The sequence below is a fragment of the Gekko japonicus genome, unplaced genomic scaffold, assembly GCF_001447785.1.
Source record: "Gekko japonicus isolate JY-2015 unplaced genomic scaffold, Gekko_japonicus_V1.1 scaffold2402, whole genome shotgun sequence".
Taxonomy (NCBI): Eukaryota; Metazoa; Chordata; class Lepidosauria; order Squamata; family Gekkonidae; genus Gekko; species Gekko japonicus.
In genome coordinates this window covers 17,622-29,981 of record NW_015168726.1, presented here as the reverse complement: position 1 = coordinate 29,981, position 12,360 = coordinate 17,622, and the positions used below count along the sequence as shown (strand labels likewise).

The 12,360-nt window shown below is 40.4% G+C and overlaps 1 long non-coding RNA gene across 1 annotated transcript; it reads right to left on the bottom strand.

Moving 5' to 3' along the window:
• Positions 1–908: 908 nt before the first annotated feature.
• Positions 909–7,681, bottom strand: LOC107114157. The gene is made up of 3 exons (XR_001482640.1): positions 7,609–7,681; positions 1,303–1,403; positions 909–1,208 (listed from the first exon to the last, which is right to left on the bottom strand). It is a non-coding gene; the product is annotated as an uncharacterized LOC107114157 (long non-coding RNA).
• Positions 7,682–12,360: the final 4,679 nt, after the last annotated feature.

Genomic DNA, 12,360 nt, shown 5'->3' with positions numbered 1-12,360 from the left:
GCAGTTACAATCAGGGCTTTTTTGTAGAAAAAGCCCAGCAGGAACTCATTAGCATAACAGGCCATACCCAACAGTCAGGAATTCATTAGAATATTAGGCCACACCCTGACAGCACAGTTCATTCGCATATTAGGCCACACCCCCATGTTACCAGAAGTGTGGTCATCCAGCCACACCTACCTTTTGCTTCTTATTCTCTTTACCTTGTTTGTTGTTAAAACCCAGGGCTGTTTGCATGTTAGGCCACACACCCCTAATTGTAGTCAATCCTAATGAGTTTCTGCTGTTGGGTGTGGCCTATTATGCTAATGAGTTCCTGCTGGGCGTGGCCAACTTGGGAGCCAGCCGGAACTCCGTTCCTGTGCGTTCCTGCCCCTAACCCTGCCCCTAACCCTAACCCTAACCTCAAAATAGCCCTGATTACAATGCATGAAAACAATGGCTGTCAAAAACCTATTGTCCAAAATTCATGTGACGATAAATCAATGAGTCGCCACACCAAGTAAATTTGAATGTGTGGAGCACCATACCAAAAAAGGCTGGGAATCGATGCTCTAAATAACTGTTGTAACCAGCATCTTTTTCTACCAGATTTAAACAAAATTAAAAGAATTTAAAATATATGCCATGGGCAAACATTGTCATGCAACTAGGCTGGTTATTCTGGTGTGTGTGTGTGTGTGTGTGTGTGTGTGTGTGTATATATATATATATATATATATATATATACACACACACACACACACAGTACAATCCTACGCAAAGTTATTCCACTCTAAGCCCATTTAAACCAATGGGAGTAGACTGAGGTAACCCTACATAGGATTGCAATGCCTAAGTATGAATGATAAGGCAACTTGGATGTTCAGAGATATAGAGCATACACAAATGTACATTTTCCAGAGCTAGATTGTTAAATTATGGTGGAATACATGGAACACATAAATGTCTATTTTTATGGCTGATGAAATAAAAATAGCCACAAGACAAAGGGTGCCACCACCAAATGCCCAGTGCAGTTTTAATTTAAAGTTATTTTAATTTACAAAACTACTGTAGAATCCGTGTGCTAGATACTCAGCAGGCAAGTGCATATATTATGATGGTGCTGGAAATGTATTGAAACATAATTGCTTTAGCATTTCTTTTTTAAAAAAGAAATAGCTGTCTTCATCTAGATTGAAGATTCCTTTGCAATGGCTTCTTCCCTGCACAACAAAAACAAATGTTAATGAATTGTACAGCAATGATGCAGCTCTGCATAATACACACTACATTGCATGTAGGACAGCAATCACTCACCCTCTCTTAAGAGAAGACATAGTACACCATTAATACGCAACCTGCAAGCCAGCCAAGCAAGAGAAGCACAGGTACAACCAAACGGGAATATGGGATTGTCCCTGAGGAGAAAAAGCAACAATTTTATTTACAAGTTGGGATGAGACCAGTTATTGCCTCTGGTGTCTAATCACAGGCAAAACATAAAACTCTGTAAAGTTTAGATTATTAAGGCAGTAATAATCTGGAAATGAATACAAGGGGAAAAGACTGATTATGGGATTCATTCCAGCATGTTGCCCTGATGAGACATTAGTTCAGAAATAAAGTGTCACAACACTGAAAATTGGCAGATACTCTACATGCAAAAGGAAGATGTTCCCATTTGTATTTTCTTTGTTAAAAATGTGACACATTGGGAACACGTCTGTATTAAAAATAGTATTCCGGTGTCAAGTTGTGTCACTTAGACACACAACAAAATCCTTTCCTGAAACGTTAAAATGTCTTCTAAAATTCAGATTTTGCAACAAAAATTAATTCCAAAATCTGAAGAGAATTAGTACAGCAAGTTATTTACCCAAGCTTGGCAACAAATGGACCTCAGGTGCAACTTTATTTGATGCCAGTTCAAAGTGATGTCTCAATACAGCCCATCATAAAGTTAAGCACAGGCTTAACAGTGCCAAGCTAAGCAGAGGTACACCGTTCCAAGCCCACTAAGGGCAAAACTTTACTTAGGATTGCACTGTAAATCTCTTCCATTAAAATTAAATGTTAGAAAGAGCTAAATCTGTGTCTGTCACTGGCATTTTGACATATTTGTGCTTAACATAGTGCGTGCTGTTCATGACGGACATGATGCTGTTGACAGAATTTGTCTGCTACAAAAGATTAATGGTATAAACAATAGCCACTGTAATTTATGATGACCAATTTTCACTTTTTTGTTCAGAATAAGCACTTGTTGTGGTAAGACTGCGTAGTGTGGTGTTTTGACAACTTTGTTCTTTCAAATCCACTCCAGGACTTGGTGTGGACAGGAACAGGGAGAAAGAAAATTGTACTCACAGTAGCTCCAGACAGAGAAATAAGTGAATTTATTAAACTGTGCCCCTGTGTGAAACCATGCTGCCTCTTGATTTGGATACCTAACATTAAGAATACAATACATAGTATAAACTATGGCTTGGATCCAACACAGCATTTCCACATTTAGAAGAACTTCTATCTGTGGGACATGACTTTTCCACCTCCCCCCTCTCACTCAATTTCCCCCTGTTCCCAAGAAGCAATATTTCAGAGGTCATTTGGAGATGTCACAAGAAAGGGGAAGAGAGAACACTGTGATCCACAGACAAAAATCCTTCTGCCTGTGAAAATGCCTGTGGCAGATCCAAGCCAGAGTGTAGCAAATCCAAACATGTGATTTATAAACTTAATCTAGAGTTATCATTTGCTGACATTCAGCAGCAGATTCTCCCACTGTCATGCTTGCCTCCCACCATCAAAGATGTTCCCAGCTTGAAAAAAAGCAGGAGGAGGGTGCCTGACATGGAAGTGATGTAACTTTCAGGTTATGCTCCCGGAATCCAACACATCTCTATGGTTTTTACCATAGAGACTTTGAGGAAATTCCTAGAGCATTATCCAGAAGTGATATCAGTTCTGGATCACACATGACCCTCCCCAGGTTTCACCCCAGAGTTTTTTCTAGCCGAGTTAGCAGCAGACGCCTGGTAACCCTACTATGACCAGGAGTCATTCTGTTTTGACCAGGAGTTCTGCTCAGTTCTGTTCCACTAGCCATATCTGGTTCCTAACATTCCATCACACTTGAGTGTCACCAAGATACAACATCCAAGGTGGGCTTTGTGAACTGAAACAATAGAGAGAGACAAGCAGTATGTTTTAAGCCTCACCTCAATGGTATCTTTGAGTGACTATTTCTCTTCCTAAGGGAGCAATTCCCATTCATTCCCAGAGGGAAAACCGTGCACTGTAATCTTGGGGGCTGTGAGGCTACCCAGCCTCCAGAAAATGATATACCATGCAGGGGAAACAAATGATAATACGTGTCTGTGTACTTATAGCAAAGAGCTGTACTGTACACCAGAGTTCCCTCTAAGCTGTGGAGTCTTATGAGCAAAAATTCTACTTTGTGAGCTACTAGCATTAAAGTTGTGAGCAAGCAATTTGGCTACTGCATAAATTAGTTTGCTCTGGAGCCCTCCTTCCTGAGCTAAGACAAAAATGTGTGAGCCAGAGGCTAAAAAACTGTGAACCAGCTCACACTAACTCAGCTTAGAGGGAACACTGCTGTACACCAACTCAGGGTTCCTGAACCTACAAGCATGCTTGCATGCACACACACAATTCATCATCACAACAGATTTGTGAGTGTCTGCATATGCATGTGTGTTTTTATGGGAAAAAATGCCCAGGAGAGACTATGGTGATAGGAGCAAGTTTGATTCTCAGTGGCTGGAGGTCAGCCATGGGGGGGAGAAGTTTCAGCCTCATCCACTGTAGTAGCCCTGTGTATAGCTACTGCTTTCCTCTGTATAAGTGAACGATTGTTAGTCACTCCTATGAGGACAAATTGAAGGACTGCTCTTGCTATTGCAATACGGGCTTCAGTGACAGGATCTTGCAAAGGGTGTCATGTAGCTGGGCTCCCAGAAATGCACCCTCGGAGTTGCCACATGTCTCTGAAAGTCAAGGTGACTTCAGAGGTCTTTTCGATATACAAACCTTTCATTGTCATCCCATTTAATAGGCCACAGAGAAGTTTTCTAAAAGAGCAGAGCTGTAACAAATGCTCGTTAACCAAGATCCAATTTAGTTGATTTAAGATAATGAAAACTGAAGGGTCGGAGAGACTGCTATGCCCACCATATGTCAGGAGGCAATGAGCAGCTGGCTGAGAGAGATATTGTTTCAAGGGAATCATTACAAGCCAGCAGGCCAGCAGCTGGCACACAGACAAGAAGAAGGAGGGTGGTCAGGAGTGCACATTCCCAGAAGAAATATTCCAAGGAGACGCTCTGCCCTGGGACTTCGTTCAAGATCACTTTTGTATTTTACTCTTTGTTTATTCCACTGATTATTTCCTGCTAGTCGTTCTTATGAAGAGCCAAAACAGTTGGCAAAACATTCATTTTCAGTATCAGAGCCTATCAGTTAAAATTAATTTCATAAAACTGCCACTTTGATCAGATATATCATTAGATCAAACTGGAAAACAAAATGGAAACATTGTGGCAAAGTGGGTACATATATACACTGTTGGTGGGACTGCTATAAGGTAAAAACTTTCTGGCGAAAAATATTGTTCCGATTAAATGTATTACTGGATATCCTGTCTTCAAACATCCTAAAGTTATTCTTCTACATCTTTGGGAAGAAGTTGAAATTCTGACTATAAGGAAAAGTTAATCTTTTTACTCGCAGTAACCAAATCTCTGCCAGCATCTAAATGGAAAAATAGAGTGCTACCATCAATGGTATAAGAAAGTATGGGACCTTTTTATCATGGAAAAAAATTCAGACCAACTACAGGGCATAGAGAATCCATTCTTATCAATCCGCATTTTTAGAATTATGGCTTCGTTTTTTGGACTATTTTACCAACAGAAACTATTCAGAAACTGCAATCCCAACTTCTTATAGTTTCCTGGCACAATTTTAAATATAATCTGACTCCGTCATTAATATGCAATACTTAAACATTGTAGTGACAGAAGACATATACTGGTTATATATCATATTGTGCGCCATCCACTTTTTTCCACAGTTTGTTATTGTTAACTACAGTTTTATAGACTGTTTACATTATATTTGTTGGTTCATCATGAATATTCTATACTGCTGTATTATGTTTAAGAAAATTAAAAACAAAAAGTTTTTTAAAACCCTGGAACACAAAAGTTCCCTTGAAATACACAGACGTCTTGCTGGGACAAAAATTATTACTACATCCAATGCCAAACTGCCAATGTGGATACTGAAAGCCACGTAATTGGGTCATCCCTGGACTAGGCAGAGGTCTCTCCATAATCAGGGGTTTTCCTCTGGTACCTAGAAAGTGGAGTCAGTGGTAGAGCATCAGGTTTCCATGCAAATGGTCCCAGGTTCAATCCTTGGCATCTCTAGTTCAGGTAGTGGGTGATATGGAAGACCTCTACCTAAACCCATGAAGAACTGTGTTTTGAACTCAGGTTCTGATGAACCTCTACAGGAAGAGAATTACATCAGGACAAAAACACAATGTAATGGTCCCTTATTTATGCCCAAACTCAGCAGAGAAAACAGGCAATGATACTGGAAGCCAGGGACCATCTGCAGTTACAATCAGAAATTTCACAGCCACTCTCCTTTAGAAAACTCCTTTGGTTTTACTGAACAATTTATTTTAGGCAATTGGGAATTTTCCCATTGGTGCCATTGAGCTTTGGAGATAGTTGAGCTGATCGGTATTCTGCATGGCCAAGATCTGAGTAGCACTTGAAGAAATAAAACAAAGAGAACTGTGAACAGCAGGAACCTTAGATGAAACATTGGGTTTCGTTATCATTGCCTTACATCTTCCCCTTTGGATACTAATTTTGGCCTTTTTCCTCACACTCCTGTCCGTAAGATGGCTCCAGAAAATGTAAGAAACTCCAGGGGAAAGAGGAAATATCATTAATTCTGTCACACCAGCTCAGACGAGACTGGAAGATCTGAGTCCATTTCTCACCCAAACACTCAGCAATCAGACATGATTAGCCCACAATAAGAAACCTCCATTAATTTTATAAGGGGCTTCTTGCCACAAAAGATGTCCCTGATGTCTTTTCAGCTGGATCTTAGCTATCGTGTCTTCTACCTCACAGAGCACTCATGTCCATATCTGCAACCATTCCACTCCAAGCCCAGTTTTTCCAATGCCCTACTGTTTAAATTTTTCTCATCTTCTTGGGCCCACCCAGTTCTGCCCCACTAGCACAGGTTGGACCCATACTTGACCTCTCCCACAAACATACACACTCTCTTTCTGTTCCAGACCCCCAAAGAAAAGATTTTAATGCTAGTCTGTTGCCTCTTTGCCCTATAACTAGGGATAGAATCCTTCCACAAAGTATCCTTTTCCTCCCATGAGACCACACTCTGGCTTATGAACGGCTTGAATGCCTGTCTGATGCATAACACATGGTCCCCCTTCTTTGCATCAGCATTAGATCCTAGGATAGGTAGCTAAGTCTTAATATTGATCATTCTCTGACACTCTCTCCCTCTCTTTGGTTGCATATGTAAAGAATAATGCCAACTGAATAGAGGAAAGTACACTCAAAATACTGTTTGTTTTGCATTGCAAATTCACCAGTAAAAGTGCATGGAGTGCCTGACTCAAAGGAGTTTGGGCATTGCAAGCAAACATTATTTTTGAGGACTGCAGCTTTACTAGCACAAATCCTGTCCCAATTTTTCTAGAACCAATCAATGCAGCCCTGTTTTTTAAATGTCTTTGCACTGCCTGCCTATAGGAACCTGTTTGTTTACACTATATTCTGTTTGCCTACTTTTAAAATAAAACAAAGATTGCAAAGATTTTATTGTCTCCAGGGCTATCTCATCCAAACATAACTGAAGTCTGTTACTCTACTATGGACATCTTACCATTCAACAAAGTGCACATAGCAGTATGGAAGATTTCAATAAATACCAACTTTCCTTCTTGTTTACTATTCCCACACACAAAGGGGGAGAGAGGGAGACATATTAGTTTCATGCCATTGTTAGTTGATAACCAAAACTGATGTAAGAAAGCAAAATTTGACACCCATTCTCCTGTTCCCTTGAAATGCATATACCATGCACACAGTGGTCCTATTTCAGGCTCTTAAATATTTACAGCTATTTAGCTCTCTTTAAACCATGGCATAATTTAAGAATGTATGCATGAGGTCCATCTGCAAACTAAGAGTGTAATCCTAAAAAGAGCTACACCCTTCCAAGCCCATTGACTTCAAGGGTGTCGCTCTTTCGCTTTGTTGCCACTGCAGTTTAAGAGATCTTTCCTAAGGAGGACAAAGTACCTCACCTCTGGAAACTTATACAAATGACAGGACCATCGAAGGGATTTAGGAGGAAGAGAAAGTCTATTTCAGTAATCCAAAAGGAAAAAGCTTCAGTTTCTAACAGCTGGGAGGACAGCGCAAATGCAAAAAAGATGCAAGGCATAGAACAGAAACGTAAAGCAGAAAAGTACCAGGCTAAGCGCCTACACAGGGATTTTATGGAAACATGAATTAGAATTCTAAAAGACTGGGCTTCTCATCATACCTGGTTCTGCCATCACTCTCCTGTGTGTCTAAACAGAACTGGTTTAATGCTTGACACTGCCCTTGCATCCCTGCGCTTTCCAGTGCTTTAAATAGAGCGATATTTGGAATGTGTTGCACCTGCTTCCCTCACCAGTGACAGTTCTTCATTATCTGCTTTCAGCAATTGAAAAAGAGGGGGGGGGGTCCTTTTGTAGTCTACCTCTTGCTAGCATCAAGCAATAAAATCCATAATATTTCCAACAATCAAACAAACAAGTTCTGATGCTGTTGCATGGTGTCCTTTACACAGCTTTTGCACTTGGATGCATTTTACCATCAGTGAAGTGATAGTTGCATGGCTGTACAATTAGACCTTCAATGAAACTTTACTCAGATTTAAAGTTTAACAAAACTGTAGATTTCACACTTGACTGTGCAGGATACTGTTAAACCTGAAATGTGTATCAAGCCTAGTCTTGACAAGCTGTAAAGTAATGACATGGCAAATTAATTTGACAAACTCAATAGGGCTGGCAATTCCATCTTGGGAGATTCCTGGAGATTTGGGGGTGGGGCCTGGGAGGGTAGGAACCTCCGTGGGGATGTCAATGCCACTCTAGGACAGTTTGGTGTAGTGGTTAAGTGTGCGGACTCTAATCTGGGAGAACTGGGTTTGATTCCCCACTCCTCCACTTGCACCTGGCTGGATGACCTTGGGCAAGCCGTAGCTCTGACAAGAGCTGTCCTTGAAAAAGAGCAGTTTCTGTCAAGAGCTCTCTCAGCCCCACCTACCTCACAGGGTGTCTGTTGTGGGGAAGGGAAAGGAGTTTGTAAGCCGCTCTGAGACACCTTTGGGTAGTGAAGGGCGCGGTATAAATCCAATCTCTTCTTCTTCTTCTTCTGTTTCTCCTAGAATCTATGGTATACTGCAAATTGTGCCCTCCAAAGCTGCCATTTGCTCCTTGGGAACTGATCTCTGGAGACAGTTGTAATTCTCTGAGAACTGCAAATCCCACCTTGAGATTAGTGACTCTATACTTCTCTTACCAGTCAATAGCCCTAGTCCATTAAGGGGCAATCCATACATGGAAACTGATGCCTGTGCATCTCCTTTGACATTCAAGAGGCAGCTGTGACAAAAAATCCCCCTGATTATACCATTTCCCTATTTCTGTGGTCACATACAAGAATCTACATTTGTAAAATGTGGCCATGGAAACAACCCTCCCCAAACATTTCCATATTACCTTCCTCTTATCTGGATGGGAGAATGGTCCAAACTCCCCTGATGCCTTTCTGCCAATCATTCGTAGCTCTCACAAATCCCTAGATCAGGTGGCTTTGATTTCTACAATCCTTAAATGAATTTAGCTTCACTTAGACTTTGGAATGCTATGACTTTGAATTAGAAATAGGTGCTATATAAATGCAAAACACTTTTTTTAAAAAAATAAAAATTTTAATTGTTTTTCTAGTCTACAAATCTACAGGGTCAAGGGAAGGGAACAACCTAAAACTACGAGTAGCAAGGATCATTAATACATAAATTCAAGATAATCGACATTTCCCTATTACTCCATTACTAATACCTGAGAGTTAATACTATAAAGGTATGAAAGTATAAAGTGAGCAAATAAAGGTATAAAGGTATAAAGTGAGCAAATACAATCTTGCTTGGCTATAGTGTGTGTTTCTTAGCTTTAAGAATTAATTTATAATAAACATCAGACTTTCAAAGTTACTCTATTTTGCTTATTTTTTTAAAAAAGGTCACAAATATGTTCTCTCTGAGATGTGCTCTTCGTATTGTGGTTTTTTTCATCCCTTTTCTTTCCTTCCCTGGAATTCTTTTGCAAGTCATTCATCAGAAAACCTGTGGCATTTCATAGCAGAGATTTTCAGTATGCAGAAAGGAATCATAAACTAGATAATCTGGAGCAATGATTTTACAGCAGTGAGCCTCTTCAAGTGCTGAAAGAACTAAATTATCTTCAATCCAAGTACTCCAGATGAAACAGCTTTTTAATAATGGGAATAAATTTGGACACCACGTTTGTGAGGATCTGGCCTTGGCAGTCACTGTTCAAACAAATTTATTCTGGCAGACAAATCACAAAGACTCTTTGTTGCTTAGGGTATATAAACTAATATGGCTGTCCCTCTGGAAGTAATATTCTAGCAGAATGTTTTCCCTGCATTGCAAAAACTTCATTCAGTGATTGGAGAAATCAAACTGAAAATAACTGCCAGAGGTTAGTAGCTTAGTTTTGTTGCTTTAGCGGAAAAGCCTGTGCAGGCCCACTTTTTAGTTGCACAAGAAGAAACTGTACATTGACCAGGGGTCCCCAAGTGGGGTGACTGTATGTTCATTTGCACAGGATTTGGTGTTTGAAGCTGAATTCAGCACTTTGGTAAATTAAAACATGGCAAGCACTATTGTCTTAGTAAGGATGTGCATTCGGATAGTAATGAACCAAATAACTAAACGAAAAGCCCACTGTTGCTCATATCTGATATAGTAAAAACAATTTTATTTTTATTTATTATTTATTTTATTGTTATAAAAACTTAATATCCGGTGATATTTGGAAATCTCTTCATTATACTGGCTGCCTTGGAATACACTTTAGAGTTCACAGACATCAGAGGGAGAAGGAAAAGAGATTAGCGGAGCCATCCTAAGCAGAATTGTACCCTTCCGAGTTCACTGAAGTCAATTGACTTAAGGGTTGCCAGGTCCCTCCTGGCCACTGTTGGGGATGGGGGGGAGTTTAAGGTAGTCAGATCCAGGTTGGGAAACTCCTGGACATTTGGGGATGGAGCCTGGGAAGGACAGGGGCCTCAGGGGACTGCAACCCCATAGAGTCCACCCTCCAAAACTTTCCATTTTCTCCAGGAGAACTGATCTCTGTTGTCTGGAGATGAGCTGTAATTCCAGGGGATTCCCAGGTCCCACCTGGAAGCTGTCATCCTGAATTGACTTAGAATGGTATAACTCTAGGATGGCACTGAAAGTAATTAATGTTTCCTTCCACTTACTGGCTGGACTGCAGTTTACGAGCACTAAAGGACTTCTGCTGTGGAGCATGCTTTCTCTGTGCAAGACTGGTGTATTTCACTGAGCACTGGTGCAAGAAGCACCAGCAGCAGAGGAATGTTGCTCCACAATTCAAGGTGTCCAGAGTGTGCAGAATAAACTCAGGGGATCAAAAAATTAATAATCCTGTGTTGTGTGCCAGAGCTGGTGATGGAACCAGCACTAGGGCTGCTGCCTGCTACCGTTGCTGTGAGGTCAGGGGCAGCAGCAGTCCCAGCACCAGCACCAGGCATAGCACAGTCTGACAGGATGGAGCATTCTTATATATCGGACCTACAATAAAAACAAAGGTACTATGTCAAGGTATTGATTTCTAGATAAAGCTGGCTTGAGTCTTTAATACAAATCTATAGGTGCTTTATAGTCAATTATGTTCTATTGAACTTCCAGTTTATTTTTCACACTTTTTCTTCTTGGATTTCAGTTTAATTTTAAGTGGTTTGGGAGCAGCTTCTTCTTTTTCCGAATCCAATACCTCAGAGGCACTGCCAGAGCTACTTGACGTATCTTCAGTTTCACAGTCACTTTTATCATCTTCTTTGTTGTCCTCAGTCTTTCTTCCATCTTTGTTCGGGTTTTCTTGTTGTTCCAAATTTTTTTGGCTTTCTGGTCTTGGTCTTCTTTCTGGTCTTGGTCTTCTTATCTTTATAGTTGAACACAAGTCCTTCTGGAAGTGTCCATCTGTATGAAATTGAGTTATTATGAAGGAAGAAAGTTAAGTCTTTGTATTGTCGCCTTCGCTTCCACACCTCAAATGAAATATCCATTAAAATTTTCACTTCATCATCTTTTACTTTCAAGGTTTCCCCAGATGTAGCTTTCAAAACAGCTTCTCTAGTAGATCTCTTGGAGAATTTCACAAATACTTCACCAGGTAGCTTATTTTTCTTGATGAAATCGATAAGTCAGATCCATAACATTTTGCAGTACATCTTGTTTAAGTTCTGTCATTGGTGCTAATGCTTCACTTAAAAGTTCTTTTAAATTTTCTCCTTTTTGTTCTGGAATGCCTTGAAAGCGCAAGACATACATTGATCTTTCCATTTGGAGCTGACACAGTTGACCTTTATCTGAGATTCTCTCTTTTTCCACTTCTTCCCATTTCTGTTTAATATCTTTTGTTTTTGTCTCAACTTTCTTAATGGCTTTCTCAGTATCATCTGCTGTTTTATCCATTTGTGTCAATTGCTTTTGGACTCCATCCAGCTTGCTGTTGATATATGACATCTGCTCCAGCAGAGGGTGCAATGCCAGTGCCAGCATATTAGGAAAGTCAGCAGCTGCTTCCTGTGTCTGGGAAGGAGTCGTTGGTTGATTATTTCCTGTGAGAGGCTTCTTTTCCGGCACCATTCTTCTCCCTCTACCAGACATTGTTTACGCAAGGAGAAAGTTTTTAAAGTTAAAATGAAAGTTCCCTGATTTAAAAATACTTTGGACTATTTTGCACCTTTCGGTCTTGTTTGCTGTCTCTCACGGTCAGTTTTGCTTTTTCCCTCCCAGTTTATCGTTCAGGAACCGTTTAATTTCATGGGGGGGGGGGAATCCCCAATTCCTCCTCCACCCACCACTTATCTCATGAATTGCTGCCATTCACCTTAAAGGCTCAGCCACTTGTAGAGGGGGATCAGTTAACTCACAGTTCTTCCTCTCTATTTGAAATTCAGTTTTAGTATA